Here is a 16431-nt window from a genome sequence, read left to right as displayed (position 1 = left end):
CCCACATCACAAAATCTTCTTTTGTTTAAAAAGGCGAGAGCCAAGGCCAGATGGACGCGGAAACAAGCAAAGCGGTCATCTTGGCACAACTTCGTGTCTTCCCTATCTCACAGTACCCCATCCAAAGTGGTGTGGGACAGACTTGGCAAAATCAGAGGAGAACACCGCAGTTATACAATCCCTCTTTTAGAAGTAAATGGACAGGTGTGCGGAAGCCTACAAGAACAGGCGGATGCGCTCGGACAACATTTTGAACGCATCTCTGATTCATCCCATTACAGTCCCGAATTTCTTAGAGTAAAAACAAACGCTGAGAAACGAAAAATTCCAATGAGTGGTGGCGATGAGTACGTATACAATCAGCCGTTCACGATGGTGGAGCTTCAGCGATCTCTATTCGCTGCTAAAGCCACTGCCCCGGGCCCAGACAGAGTAACCTATTCCATGCTGTGCCACCTGTCTGATGACTCTAAAAAAATGTTGCTCCTTTTCTTTAACCGCATTGGGGCAGAGGGAACACTACCATTATTATGGAAGACTGCGACTGTCATTCCCCTTCTCAAGCCAAAAAAGGAAGCATCCAATCCAGCCAGTTACAGACCTATCGCCCTTACGAGTTGTATTGGGAAGACGTTTGAGCGAATGGTCAATAACCGGCTGGTTCATCATCTGGAACAAAATAACTGCCTTTCTGAATTTCAATGTGGTTTTCGAATGGGGTGCTCCACTATGGATCACCTTGTTCGACTAGAAACCACTATCCGTGAAGCCTTCGTCAGAAGACAACATTGCTTATCCGTTTTCTTTGATTTAGAGAAAGCGTATGACACCGCGTGGCGACACGGTATTCTGCAGGATCTTTACTCTTTTGGCGTGAAGGGCAGACTCCTTAAATGCATTTCAAACTTCCTCCAGCACAGATCCTTCAGAGTGCGACTGGGAACCACTCTATCCCGCCCCTTCGTACAAGAGAATGGTGTCCCGCAGGGATCCGTTCTCAGTGTTGTCTTATTTATTGTGAAAATCAACTCAGTGACCAATGTCATCCCACCCTCCATATCTTTCTCCTTGTACGTGGATGACATTCAAATATCTTGTTGCTCCACGAACCTGTCAATATGCGAACGACAGATGCAGGTGGCCATCAACAATATGGCCAAGTGGTCTTCATCAAATGGATTTAAATTTTCAGCTGAGAAAACTGTGTGTGTCCATTTCTCTAGGATTAGAGGACTGTTTTCACCACCTACACTCCAGCTTAACCGACAAGATATCCTTGTTCAACCAGAAGCCAAATTTCTTGGCATCACTTTTGACTCAAAGCTGACCTTCAAGGCTCATGTCCAAAACCTAAAGATAAAGTGTGTCAAGTCACTAAACATTCTAACAATCATTTCTCACAGATCTTGGGGTGCAGACCAGGAAACACTGCACCAAGTGTATACTGCATGTATTCGCTCAAAACTTGATTATGGGTCCTTTGTCTACGGCTCTGCTCGCGAGTCGGTGTTGAAAGCCCTGGACCCTGTCCATCACCAGGGGCTCAGGCTTGTGCTTGGCGCCTTCCGAACGTCCCCAGTACAGAGTCTGTATGTTGAATCGAAGGAATGCTCCTTGCAAAGACGGCGTTCTTACCTCGGTACGTCGTACGCACTTAGAATACGTAGCCTACCCCAAAATCCTGCCTCAACTTGCGTCAAGCACGCACGTTTTAAACAGCTGTTTATTAACAAGCCCTCTGTTATCCCTCCATTCTCTTTACGAATTGCATCAGAGTTTGATTGTCATGGTTTCTCATCCTGTGACCTACAAGTTGTAGAGTGTAGCAGGAAGATCCCACCCTGGGAACCACCTCCAAGATATGACACTTCCTTGGCAAAATACAAAAAAAAAGACACTGCTTCATCAGTACTTCAAGAAGAGTTTGCACACTTGAAAGACAGTTTCGATAACCATACTGAGGTTTACACAGACGGGTCCAAGTCTAGTGCAGGTGTGAGTTGTGCCATGATTTGTGGCACGCACACAAGGTCTCATCGTATAAAAACCTCTACATCGATTTTCACTGCCGAGGTTTACGCCATCATCTTGGCGCTCAACTACATCCTTCAAAATTCCATAAAGTCTTCGGTTGTATATACAGACTCCTTGAGCTCCATTAATGCAATCTGTAGTCAGCACATAACAAAAAACTTTATTGTGCAGCGAGCAAGATCCTTAGCCAGTTCGATAAAAACAAAGGGCTACTCTCTCATCCTATGCTGGGCGCCCAGCCATGTAGGCATCAAAGGAAATGAGTTGGCAGATCAAGCAGCTGCAGCTGCTCTCCAAAATAACATCACACCTTTTGATATGTCCGTACAAGACATGAGATTGACACTCAAGAAATCACTGCACAGAATGTGGCAATCATTTTGGAACACACAAACAAATAACAAGCTCCACTTAATTAAACCTCAAATTCAGGATACAGGAGACCGGCTGGAAAACCGCCTGTTGTGCACTTTACGAGCAAGGTTACGTATAGGCCATACGTACCTTACACACGGGTTCTTACTTCGGGGAGAGGAGCCACCTCAGTGTGCGCACTGTGGTCAGCTCCTGTCTGTTGTACACATACTCATCGCATGCACACATCATGAAATCCATCGCAAACATCACTTCAATGTATTTTATAAATGCGTCTTACCTCTTCACCCAGCCCTATTGCTTGGTGACGAGGCTCTCGTCCCTTTTAGAAGCGTCTTTGATTTCCTGAGAGACGTTGGCGTTATTAGCCTTCTGTAGTCTTACACGTATACACTCATCTTTTCATCGTGTTTACTCTTAAATAACCATAACATCACCACCGTCTCAATCATACCTCAGTTTATGGCGCATTATGATCTTTGTTGTCAATGCGCCATTAAACTCCCAATCATCATCACCATCATCATGTTAGACCTCAAGAAGTACAGCCTTCTGTGCGAAAGTCTTCTTTCTGGTGCATCCCGAAACAACAAGTCCGCCTCAGCCTTCGTCATTCCATCCGAAGGCGTCGTGCACGGAAGACGCCTTTCACATCCAACCTCCTCCACAGCTGCGGAACTCTATGCCATCCTTTTCTTTCTACAACACATCGCTGATTTTCCACCCCGGGAATGGGCAGTCTTTACAGACTCCAAATCTGCACTTCAAGCAATTGAAACTTCCGGCATACGAGGCCCATCCGCACCCCTAGTCACAGACGTGTTAATGGCTTACCACACTATCTACGCCGCAGGCCACAGGCTAGTTCTCCAGTGGGTTCCAGCCCATTGTGGTGTCGTGGGGAACGAGCAGGCCGACAGCGCCGCAGAAGCAGCACTCTCGTCTCGGAACCGGACCCGTATTGTTCTGCTCAGAGGAGACCGCCGTTCAATTCTGCGACGTCTAGTGACACCCCTGGCTTCCCGCCAACGGACAACCGACATTCTTCCCCCCTCTATGTTGAACAGAGTTGATCCCACGCTCGCTTTCCGCATGCCACGAAACACATCTCGTCAGGATGCTGCATTAATCCACCGCATGCGCCTCGATGTGGCCTTTACAGCTCAGTGGCGTTACCGCTTGAGACAAATTGATTCTCCCACCTGCTGCCACTGTGGTGCTCTTGAGGATCTGGAGCACATTCTTCTTCATTGCCCTCACTACGAACCTTCCCGAACCACACTCTCCGAGTCTCTTCGTCAGCTGGACTCTCGCCCTTTCTCCCTACCGAAATTGCTTGGTCCCTGGCCCAATCCAGCCCAGCAACGCTCTGCGCTCAAAGGTCTTCTGACATTTCTGGACACCATCGGACTTCCATCGTTATTGTAAAGGGGCACGTTATTTTATTCCCCCCATTCCACCAAGCACTGGGGTAGAGTATCGCCTGTTGCGATGAAACTCCCCACTCTCCAAGGCCGAAAATAAAGTTGTTGTTGTTGTTTCTTCTTTCTGTTGTGCACAATCATTATACCGTAAATACGACTCTCCATTTCTTGTCATTAAATGCTTTTCCTTTTTTTCTTTTTTTTTTTGTTCTGCAGTGATGAGCATCCATAAGGACACATGCCAGAAAGGGAGTCTCTTTGGGATGACAAACCCTCATCACCTCATGAGGATACAATGGTTGACGAATGGTTCTCAAGCACATCGAAACTTCCAACAAATAATTCATGAAAAAGCCAGTCAGTGCTAGCACCAGGAATTGAACGTGGACCGTCCTGCTACCAGTCAGAGATGTTACATTTCAGGCGCTCATTGACTTTTGGTGAATTACTTGTTGACTTTGTCCCAAGGTGGAGCTCGCCACAGTTCATTTGCCTATATGTTAATGTTGTGGCGTGTGTTGCGTTTTTCTCTTTGTGTTCCAGACTCAGAACGGTTAATTTGGATCAGATCAGGTAAGTTTGCTCAAGAAGTACAGCCCCATGAGCTGTACTTCTTGAGCCGGTTTAGATTTTATCCTCTAATGCTGCTCAAGTACACGCACAGCAGGATGCATGATAGCTGCAAAACCGTCACTTGGCAAGGCGTTCTCGATGAAATTTGCGTTTGCGTAAATGCTGGCTCTGCCTTTGTCGAGAGAAAGTGGAAACAGCCACACCCCATCGAGGGCATTACAGCAGTAACCGACGTTATCAGTGGCTGGTGACTGAGGGTATGCATGTTGATAAGGGCGGAAGGCGTTATTATGTCCTTGTTCGCATAGGAGGAAGGGTATTTGGATGGAACGAAAAGTTCCGCAAACGTAAATATCAGCAAGAGCACCTCACACGAGGACGGTTTTGCGGCTGTCAAATTTTTGCACAAATCTTATGAAAAAACCTGTGATTTCGGTTGGAATAGTGCGCTATGGGCATTGGCTTCTGAATTCATCAAGAAAAACGTTACCTTTGCTTGGATAATTTTCGAGTTCAGTTAGCAAAATTAGCTAAATTAATGTGTGACGCGAATGCAAATGGCCTGAATCTGTGGCAAAAGTCTGTGTGTGTGTATGCCACATAGTTTCATAATTTTCTCAAGTTAAACCTATTTTTCGAAATTTAATGACACTTTCCCACCGGACACCCTACATATGCTATACGAGTTAAGAAAAATGCATACATACGAGACACCAGGAAGTGCAAAGGCATGCAGTGCGTAAATGGCGACAAACTCAACGGTGACTTTCATCCTGCGAATTCAGCACAGTTGTCTGAATCCAGGCAATTACAAGTTTGCGTAGCAAGGCACTTTTTCTGTCGTCAGCTGCACGTTTATATATATCTGCAAGTGTATTGATATGCCCATCATCTATAACCTTCTAGACCGTGCGCCTATTAGGACATGACATTTAAAAAAGAATGAAACCGATTTAGCTGTGAGAAATCGAGCTGAGCTCAGGTTGAGCTTGCAGTAAAACGTCTGTAGGATGCATATACCTACTGGACTTCTCAATCATATGCTGATGTGTGCTACGAGAAAATTACTGGGGAAAGGAGGTCCAGCTATCATTTCGTCCACTCAAGACATAAACAACCCCGAACACCCCCAAAATAAGCAAAACCACCCTTTATTCCTTGACATAAATCCTTTAATCGCTACACTTTGCAACTCGGACGGGTGATTTTCACTCTGTGACCGAACCATACAACCTCACCCCGTGTCATGTACAGCGCAGGTTTCTGCTCTTCCAGTTGCTGCGCGAAGACAATAGAGCACAATGCAGAGGTTTGGTACACTGGTGATACATTGATATAACGTTGTTGATTGATTAATGTATCGACGTCATCACAACAATGTGCATCCGATAAAGAAACACCAGGCTGCCATGTTTACCGCCCGATGGTTCCGAGGTAAAATTAACAGTCAAAATTCGCTCTGCCGCTCCTATCTGCGAAATCGACCCTGGCGGCACTACGCTCCAAACTACGCCAAGCAAAACCGGCGATCTACACGACTGCATAAATACCTGAAGAAACCAGTGCAGAATTTGGTATACAAACATATATTTTTCTTGGGATGATCTGGTTTGGCATTCAGTTCTTCACAATCCACGTTAGCATGTCAAAACATGCTATACAAAGCTTTACTATACACCACGTTGTTTCCAGGGGCGATCGAGTGCACGCTCCTGCGACACCTGAGAAAATAATCAGAATTCTGACCTACGAGAACTCATGATCACAATTACCTGATAGGTCACGCCATCGAACTCACTATCACTAATACTACTGCTCACTTCCCACCCACCTCGCGCCAATGCCGATAATGCGCCTTGTATCTGGTATCGATATGCAAAATATTTCTCAAGCTTGAAATATCGAAAAGGGCACGACCGATAATCGGGGGTTATTCCGAGTCGCCTTGCCACAAGACAGACACCACAAGAATCGTCAATTAGTGCTACGGGCAATAGGTCTCTACCTGTTTGTAAACAAATGACGTCATAGTGTTTGACAGCGCCACGAATTTGGTAGGGTTGAACTACGTTCAAAGCTAGTGGCGAACAAGGTCGTGCCCGAAAGTCACGGTCTTGAGGGGGTCACGATGGTCTCGGAAAGGAACGCGACCTTCGGTCCTACCTTTCAATAGGAGGCAGCGAACATTCGTGGAACCCAGCTCTCCCCTTCTGATCTGTTTCGGTGTTGGTCTGTCTACCAACGTCACGATGACGTTTGTCGGGTAGAGGTTTATTAGTATTACGGGCGAATGCACTTTCACAACCGAGATATCGGGAGCAAATACACACGTAATAGCAGTTAGGGTATATTAGTACACTCACACGATAACATCACACCAGCAACTGTACAACTTGAACAGGAAACAGTGACAAAGCACGTGTGAGAAAATCGGTGTACCTTCTTGAAAGCATCATTGCCCTGCTAGCTTAGGAGATTCGAATCAGCTGAATGTGAGCGGCCCTATTTTTCAGGCACTAAAGAAGCATTAATATAGTTAAATTTGTTTTTCTAGTTCTATGAAAAAATCTACTCCCTACATTTTCATTTTTTTAAATCTCATTATGACCCGTGAAACACTGCTGCAGGAATTTCAGTGGCATTTCGTTGCCACAGTTGGAATATGATGAGGATGCCATGGCCAAAATTTGAGAACAAATATTTACTTATTCATGAGTTATAGATGTTATCTGGTACAATAGGCGCATGTGGTATCCCTTCTTAGGATTTGCATCCTGAGATGTTTCGTCGGTTCGTTTCAATTTTTGTTTAACCATGTTTTGTTTAACCAACACACTTGTTTCTTTATTAGGTTGTTCATTGTTTACTTGTCTACTTACACTTTACTACTTACTACATACTTGTCTTCAAATTCAGTTCTATTGAGGAAGCTTACCAGCTAAATCTGTACGCAACTCGATTTATTTTGTCCTGCCTCTCCACAAGCCCTGGGATGTAGTTCATGACTATTGCCGCAAAATTGCTGTGTCGACACTTTTCAAGTGACTACTTTTACGCGACAGAATAAGGGACAAAGTATTCGTAGTCGTCCCCAATTATTTGCTTCAGCCATTGGAATGCCTCTGCGGCCCCATGGATTTGACGGTTTTCACGAGTTCTCCCAGCGACGAATTTAGATAGCGCAGCGATATAATTTGTCTCACCGGCAGAACAACGATTCGAATGGTCGTGATGGCGAACACGTGGTAGATCTTGCGTTGTAACTCCCGTCATGCAAAGTAAACAATATCACCGTACTAATGCGGCGTTGACAAGCATCCACTATGTGTGTTCTCTGCGAGAGAAAGCTTCTGTCTGGTGTCGCACACGTATCAACGAATGACTCGCAAAGATAAAAGTATCAACCACGTTGTACGTGAATACCAAGAGCAGTACAGAAAAAGAATACTTCACTGTGCCAGAGCATGTTTGCAGCGCTCAGATTTTCGTCGCGCAACATATGGCATGTTAAATAATTGCACACGTATGGTGTTAAGTGAAGACAAAGTGTCAGATATACGCGTGTGTACCACTGGATTTCAAAATATATATCGTTCATGTATGCATTTGACATGCAGTCAGAGTTATGCAAACGTCACGTCATATGAGCACGTTTTGTCATCACCAAACCAAACAAAGACGTGATCTCTTGAGTTCTTGCAAATGCCCATGTGTGCGTCAACTTGTTCATCACAATTTTTTTACGATTACTTGAGCATCAAAGTTCGGACAAAAACTATCTAATTCCTAGAGACACTACACTTCGAACGGAGCTGTTGTTCAATTGCAGCACTCACATACTACGGGACTATCGGAGGAGAAACTAAAAAATGGCATTACCTTGCAGACTACTAATCCACATTCCAAAACACATGCTAAGCCACGCTTCTTAAGAAACTAATCCCTGCTTTGCCTTCTTAGATTCTAAAATGCCTCATTCGTTCGTTCGACTCACGTTTGTCAACAAACTCCGACAACGGAAACGTTTTTGCCTACTTCTCTGAGTTGAACTGGCACAGTATGAGATAACCAGAAGACAAAATTAATTCCTTTGTCATGAAGCACGTCAATTTATGCATATGAAAAACTGAAACAGATTAACATACTTCGGTCGACACTGCAGTCCCTACGCTCGCTTTGTTCGGGAGACCTGCACTAGTCCGCCATCTTGGAATTTCGGGGCGCCACCTATAGTTCACTGGAGTCGCGAATAGTACGCGCTCTAGGCGGTGACGCGTTCTGATGCGGATCACCTTCGAGTCGTGGGTGCACACGAACCTGGCACAGAAGCTAGACGCGACGTGAGGCTTCATACCAGCACCACTGGGGGCGAGCACGCTCTCCGTGTCCAGCGCGAAGACATAGTTGTACTGCTGCATGTCCTGTATTTTTTTTTTTTTTTTACACTCTACACAAAATTTTTCCAGGTTCGCGAAATTTCAATAAGGTTTCGTTTAGGTACATGCACTGGCGTCCATGTTTCGCCATGCTCTCTTCCTTCTCAAAGGAGCGCGTCCAACTATCCCATGCGAAATAGTTACTTCTTTTTGTCAACAAGCCCTCGAGGGACTTGATTCCAAAAAATGCTCATCTACCTCCTATAAGTGAATTTTCTTTTCGCATTCCAGTTTTGGGGGTCGCGATATGTGCACTCCCTGATCGACGTTCGTATACACGTACACGGATATCTTGTTTTGTCTTCGAGTTCGTCCAGGTGAGAGAATGAAATGGCGAAGCGGCAGAGTCCACCAGTACTCCATTTCACAATTTTCATATTTTTTCCCCATATATTCCTTTTCTGCGGACGCAAGAGGGCGAGCGTATTGAGCACTCGCCTTGCTTACGTCCTGGTAGATGAATATTCGTTAGGACGTTCCTATGATGAGCCAAATTAGTGGAAACTACCCCATGGAATCCGAATTTTGTAGTTTTCACTGCGGAAAAGCACAATTGAAAGTTTTGGACGTCAGTGGACACGAACCCACTCCATTCCCTCGACGCGCCCCGTGGACCCTTCAATGACCTCCATCGAAGTACTTGCGACAGCTCCGCCATTGTGGACTTCGCGAGCAAACGACATAAAGTGCGCGATTATCTCCCCCGAATGTATTTAATAATTAAAACGTCAGAACAAATGCAAAACCTAAAGGGTATTCTCTGCGCTCTCAGAACGGAGACCACATTGTGGAAGGTTGCTTCGCGGCGCTAACACACAATCAAAAAAAAAAAAACGTTGTGGAAGTTATTCATTAAAGGGTCTCTGACCAGAAGCTGGCGAGCGTTTTCCACAGTGGCTACCGACAGAATACACAAAAGCGACTTCACATACGAAAATGCACGCCTCAACATCTCGTAGTTCTCGTAAACTCGAATTTTGAACATCGCGGTTCACGCCGACGCTGGCACACCTAGCGTCAAACCAAGAAAACGTACGCATATATAGAAAACTCATCTGGTTATCCCATTGGGATGACGTCAATCGCCTATGCAATCAGCGCGCCGAATGCCGTCACGTGATCAAGCACTACAACAACAACTTTCAGCAAGAACCAACATTTTTACGCCGATATACTGTTGTCACAATATCTGAAAATAAAAAGTAGGTATATACTTCGAATTCTACGACCTGTTTTATAACTGCGATAATCCAATTAGCGACTTCCGTGGAAAGGGGAGCTACGAGGCTACGAGCTACGACCTACGACGACTTTCGGGATCCAGAGCGCTGTTTCACAGCGTTAGTGTAGTGTGTGTATTTCCAAGTTTTCTTTATTTATATCTTTTGGAACCACGACCAATTTATCGAAGTACACAGACTTCATTTGACATGCCTCGGTTGTGTCGTCAAAGCGAGATTTCTCTGCGGGCATTCAGTTCCGTACGATACTGCGCGTTCAACCGCAGCGGCAGGTATGGTTGGCAGCGGATTTTGCCAATCGTATTTGAAGAATGCAGACTATGAGACGGGCCCCTCAGTTTGAATACAAAGAACCTCCGCCTACAGCAGTCCGCAGTGCTTTCCATGAATCTATTTTCCAAGACTGTTGCATCTGGACGAGACGAGGTTAGTGTCCTCTGTATAATTTATAAAGTGATTACTCTCCTTGTGAGAATTACGTCGTGGCATGTAGATGTAGGAGACCATTTACAAAACAAAGAAAAATAAGGATTAAAGAAAATTGAAGTTTACGCACTAAATCAAAAGATTACTGTACAATTCCAAGTGTTGTTGAATGCAGCCATGCCAATGCAGTAAGCAACATCCACAGTACGTAAAATGAAGCTGTGGATTCCGCATCTAGGTGTAACATTAAATTGTCACAGCAGTGTGCACCAATGAAGTTCATGACTTCCTTGGACAAGATGTGGAACCAAATGTTGGAATACAAGGCAGGGATCAGGTACAAGTTTTCTTCTATTTGTTTTCCTTATAATATGCAGCATACTGCACAAAGCGGGGCTCTGGATTCTAAACCAACGCAGTTGACATCCTTAGTTTACCCCAAGCTGTACTATTGTTGTCTAATCTGGGGAAACACCACAGCGGGCAACTACGATTAAATTGCAGTGCACGAAAAAAAAAGAAAGAAAGAAAGCCTGGTGTACGACAACCATGTCTACAGGTGCAAAGATCCTTCAGATCCTACAGGTGCCTTCGTTGCAAAGATGCCCACCAGGGGTGCCACTACAATCCATCCATCCAGCCCCTCAGCTCCTTCAAGACATGCAAAATACAGTAGACAAAGTGTTCACTTGGAAATCAGGCATTTACACAAAATTGCCTTGCAAATTCAGTATCTTTTAGCGCCATCCCAAACACTTGCCATTACGGTATGAAATCCATCACTGTACCACCTTACAAGGTTCCACTGCTACGGACCAACTACAGAAATCAGCAGAAACCCTTCCTCTTCCGAACATTTTTCAGCTGATTGGAAATGGCCTTCCTGTGTCCAGTTTCAAAAGAGAGTTACACAAACGTGTTGAAGTGTTATTAGAGACAGGCCACTCTGTTATGTATTTGTGTGTGTGTGTGTGTGTGCGTGAAAATGTGCACAGCTCGGTGCAATTGTGTATTTTATTTATGTGGTTGTGATTTGCTGTATGCTCGTAGTGGTAATATCTCAGTTATCGCACACTCTATTGGTGCTAGGCACCTCATCAGGCTGATGCCTGTTGTGCATGGTAGCCTTATTTAATTTTCTATGAAATGAGATACTCATAAATTTATATGGCTTTTTTTTAACAGTGTTAGGGTGATGACTTCATGGAAGTGGAAGGAACAGGAGGGGAAGACATCTGGCAGTGGTCATGACAGTTGTCCGTCAGGTACGGGACCAATCTCTTTTATAAATGTGGTGCATAGCATGAAGTTGTTACTAACAAAAAGTTTTTTGTTCCCTTTAAAGGAATCTACAGGTGGTGAGCACGCGTAATGAATTTATATATCTCAATACAACATGGACCTGCTTGTTGCACATGAGATGTGTGACTCTATTTACACACACAAGCTTCTGCAGGTTCGATGCATGTATATTTTGAAACATGAAAGACAGAGTGCTAAAAATATATCTGATGTGAAAAATTGAGCAGTTCATTTCAGTCGACGGTAGGTGGTCGCCACACTTCTATCGATTAATTTTCAGCATTTTGGGAAAAATATAGTGATGGCAAGATTACCTGTGTTGTACTGCCAGACCATCTGCTATTGGAGTTCCATGTCCTAGTTATTATATATAATAGCTGTTTGAGGCTGTGACATATTTATTATGCAAGTTTTGTGCCTGTGAGTTCCTGCAAATGTGCTCTGCGGTGATCATACTGGACAGAGAGCTATGCCTGTATAATAACAGTGACTCATGTTCTCCTGCCCATAAACCTATTCCTTGGGTACATCCGCACCCTTGGAAGTCGCTGGAGAGGTGTGTTAGCTTAGCTCAATTGGTAAGGGCCCTGGATCGGTAATACAGAAGATGTGGGTTCAAGTCCTACTACTGGCTAACCTTTCCAGTGACTGCCTTCTTTCATCATTCATTTCTTAGGCACTTGATGCTTTGTATGTATTTGTCTTTTCTATGTGTTCCAGTCTCAGAACATCAACTGCCATGTTCAAAAGAACTGGAATATGCCTCTGCAATCTGGAACCCATCCAAATATCTCTTAATGGATCAAGTAGAATTTGTACAGAACCGCACGGTTTGTTCTTCATGATTATCATCTTTTTTTCAGCGTCTCAGCCATTAAAGCCAATCTCTTTCTTACTCCTTTGATTACCAGATGAAAGATATCAGGCCTGGCATTCTTTCATAAGTTATATTACGGTCACACTCCTCCCCACCCCACTTACTGTCAATCCCCTCACAAGTTACTTCCAAGACTTGATGACCCGCACAAAGTACTTGCTCCACCCACACAAACAAAAAAAATTCCTCTACTCTCTGCACCAGCTGATAGTGTCAAACTGGAATTACCTTCCTGCCCACATAGCATCAGAACAGAATGCATAGTCGCTTATTTCCAAGTGCTATGGTCGTTTTCAGGTCGGATGAGTTTCCTTGTGGTGGATGAAAGAATTTTCTGTACATCATTTTGTTATTTGTCTTTTTTGGATAAAAAAAACCTCCCCCCTTTATGTATATTCCTTCACAAGGGTCTTTGAAGTAAACAAATGAAATGAAGAGCTTCGTGATACTTTCATAGTTGGAGCATTTTTAATGGATATTCTAAAACAGTGGCTGCTAAAAATGTGCCAGACACCGTTACAAAGGATGCCGTCTGTATCAGATGAATCATGATTTTTCCCAGAAGCCCAATTTCCCTTCTCTTTTTTTTTACTTTGCATTAAACGTATCCCCCCCCCCCCCCCCGCACAAGCCGAATAATGTATGACGCTGCATCACATATGCTATTTTGGAGCAATCTCTGCAGACATATTATGAAGATCTTATCTGAGTGCCACAATAAACTATATGAGCCACATTTCATGTTACATCACCTTTGATTACAACATGCCTATTTGAGTATTTGAGCAGCACAAGATACAAAGCTTGGTTCCTCAAGGTCTATGTCCTACTCGACCTGGGTGCGCACTTTGCACACAAAAGGAAGATTGAGAATGAAAAAATGGCTAGGAAGTAAGCAAACTGGGGTTTTATATCATGCATGGAAGATTGAGGTTTTCGATAGTCAACTTGTGTAGTGAGCACTTCTGGAGGACTGAGAGCAGGAACCGGAGGTCACACACAGAGTAGCCTGCATAACAGTCCGATTTACTTCCACATAACGATCATTAAAATACTTGAGGTGCTTAAACAATACTATTTGGGTGCTATCAGACAGCAAGAGTTCCAACAACGCTTACGACATATTGACTGAATGGGTGGACGAAAGGATGCGTCAGAACAGGATTGGATTTGTGTCTGTGGTGGAATTGAGAGCCCAATGTAATTCTTACCAGGCGGAGCAGGCTGATGAGATGGTGCTTTGTGTCAGGGATCAGCACAGTAGTTTATCCAGAACCCCAAGCATGGAGGAGTGTTGAAAAAAGTTCGAGGGGAGGGGGGTCATTATTATAGTTACATCATTACCGACATGTGTCTGCAGCTGAGATTGCACAGTGCGCACAGTGTAGGAGCATTGTCCCGGGAACCGTCTTCAGATAGCTCTAATTCTTGATATCGCGAGGGTCAACAAGCACAATCCATATCTAGGCACTGAAAAAAAGAACAAAGCGTAAAAACGCGCAACAAGGAGTCGGGGAGGATTTTACTTCTAAAGCGAGTTGTGGGTGCTCTCTCGAAGCGACGATGAAGACTGTTCCCCCCTTAAGTGCTCCAATCGCTTATAAATAGGTAATCCCACTGCATACTCCAACATGTCCAAGGGGAACCACCTGTTTTATATCAAAGGTCGCTTGTTTGTCAACTCTTTCTATAACCCTACTGCATGCAGAGCGCACATCCTATTTTATTTCACACTCTAAAATGTGCCGCTGTCCCCCTCCAGAGCTCCCCTTTATATGAAGGTTGCGATATATCGGGTGTTTATTTTTATTCGTTACAAAATTTTTATTAGAAAACTAGCAGAGCAAAGTGCTATTGCCAGGCTGGCATCCCCTTGAAGAAAGTATGCTACTACAAGATGAGTAATTACCTAAAATTCATTAATTAACTCTTTAATTAGGGGATTTCTTGCCAAACCGGGCGATCCGAATGAGAGACATCCTAGTTCAAAGCCATTCCACGTTTAAAAAATCTTGAACCGCGCACCTGTGTTATGATATCCAACCCCGAATTTTGATATGCAAACGAACCGAAACTGAAAATGCGCGCCTGAGAAGCGCATTACCTGCGCCGACGGATACTCGTCTGGACGGGAAAGCGGTTTACCTGTCCACAGGTCAGCACCTACTCCCATCATCTCTATCGCTCCAAATCACGTGGCCGTCTGACGTGAAATGAGGACTGTACCCCCTGGTTCCAGATCGCCGCGGTTCCGGTTTCGGCTCATTTGCATATCGAAATTCGGGGGTGGATTTTTTCACTCACATGCCTGTTTCAGGATTTGTTAAACGTGGAATGGCTTACAGATTGGATGGTCTCTCATTCTGATCTTCTGATTTTGCCCGAAATTCCGTAATTAAGGAGTAAATTCATGAATTTTAGGTAATTAGTCGCCTTGTACTTGCGTATTTTCTTCGAGGGGATGTCAGCCTTGCCGTAGGACTTAACTGCATAAACGACATCTGTGTTGCTCCGCTAGTTTTTAAAATAAAAATTCTGTAACGAATAAAAATAAACACCCTGTACATGACTCATTTGAGATCAGCACACGCAAAAAAGGTATTTGTTCAAGATTGCTGAGCTGTGTCATATCCGAGTCGACTCCAGGTTGATTCTTCAGGCGAAGACTCACAGTGAGGAAGGTATGTCACTATTGTCTTCAAAATGAGGAAAGTCAGGTAATATGCCAAGAAACACCTCTCGTCACGGTGATGCATTAATTCATCGGATTCGACTGTATGTGATTTTTTTCAGCTCCGTGGCGTTACCGCATGAGACAAGTTGACTTTCCGAACTGCTGCCACTGCGGGGCTCTAGAAGACCTAGAGCACATTCTTCTTCATTGCGCACACTGCAAACGTTCCCGAGCAGCACTCTCCGCATATCTTAATCAGCTGGACACTCGCCCTTCTCTCTCTCTCTCTCGAAATTGTTTGGTCCGTGGCCAAATCCAGCCCACCAACGCTCTGCACTCAAAGCTCCGCGACATTTTTTTTACATTTTATTTTATTTTGTAAAGCTTCCGGTCTTCCTTCTCTGGATCGAATGTCCCTGGACTGCGAAACCTTCGGACAGCATCATAAGGAACTGTGCCCGTAGTAGGCGCTTAATCGTCCCCTTGCATTTCCAGACAGCAAACCCGCTCGTCGCCAGTTGAGATAGCCGATATGCGTGAAATAACAACGGCTTAATAAGAGTAACTAGAGACAAGACAGTTCATGTTGGAAGCTGTGCTTCAAGACGAATCAGCCACAAGAATGTCACAGGCCGTGCTCTCGCGCATCGTCTTCGGTGTCCACAAACCAAACCACTAGCGCCACTACAGCTTTTATATCATGTAAAATTCTCTTTAATTCTATGCCGGTCCTCTCAGCCGCCATTGCATGGCTTTTAATTAAAGGGACAGTCTGAACCCCAGATGTGAAGTAAATAGGCATTATCAGATGATTCCTTATATCTTTCCGAGCCCCCATGCAAACTATTTCGTCTATATTCGGCTCCGACAATTTGAAATGTAATTTTAAAGTTGCACCTCTTGCCCCCGACTGAAAGGCGCACTTCGAACAGTCGTGGCTGCCGTCAGGAGCGTTCTCTTCCGGCCTTTGTGGCGTCTGCTCGGCTCCTCTCGGCGTGCTCTGCCTGTGTGTTGTGCTTTGTGCGTCGTCGTTCCTGGTTCCTGTACTTTCAATACGCATGGCATTCCT

The sequence above is a fragment of the Ornithodoros turicata genome, chromosome 1 (assembly GCF_037126465.1).
Source record: "Ornithodoros turicata isolate Travis chromosome 1, ASM3712646v1, whole genome shotgun sequence".
NCBI lineage: Eukaryota > Metazoa > Arthropoda > Arachnida > Ixodida > Argasidae > Ornithodoros > Ornithodoros turicata.
This window is presented reverse-complemented; position numbering follows the sequence as displayed.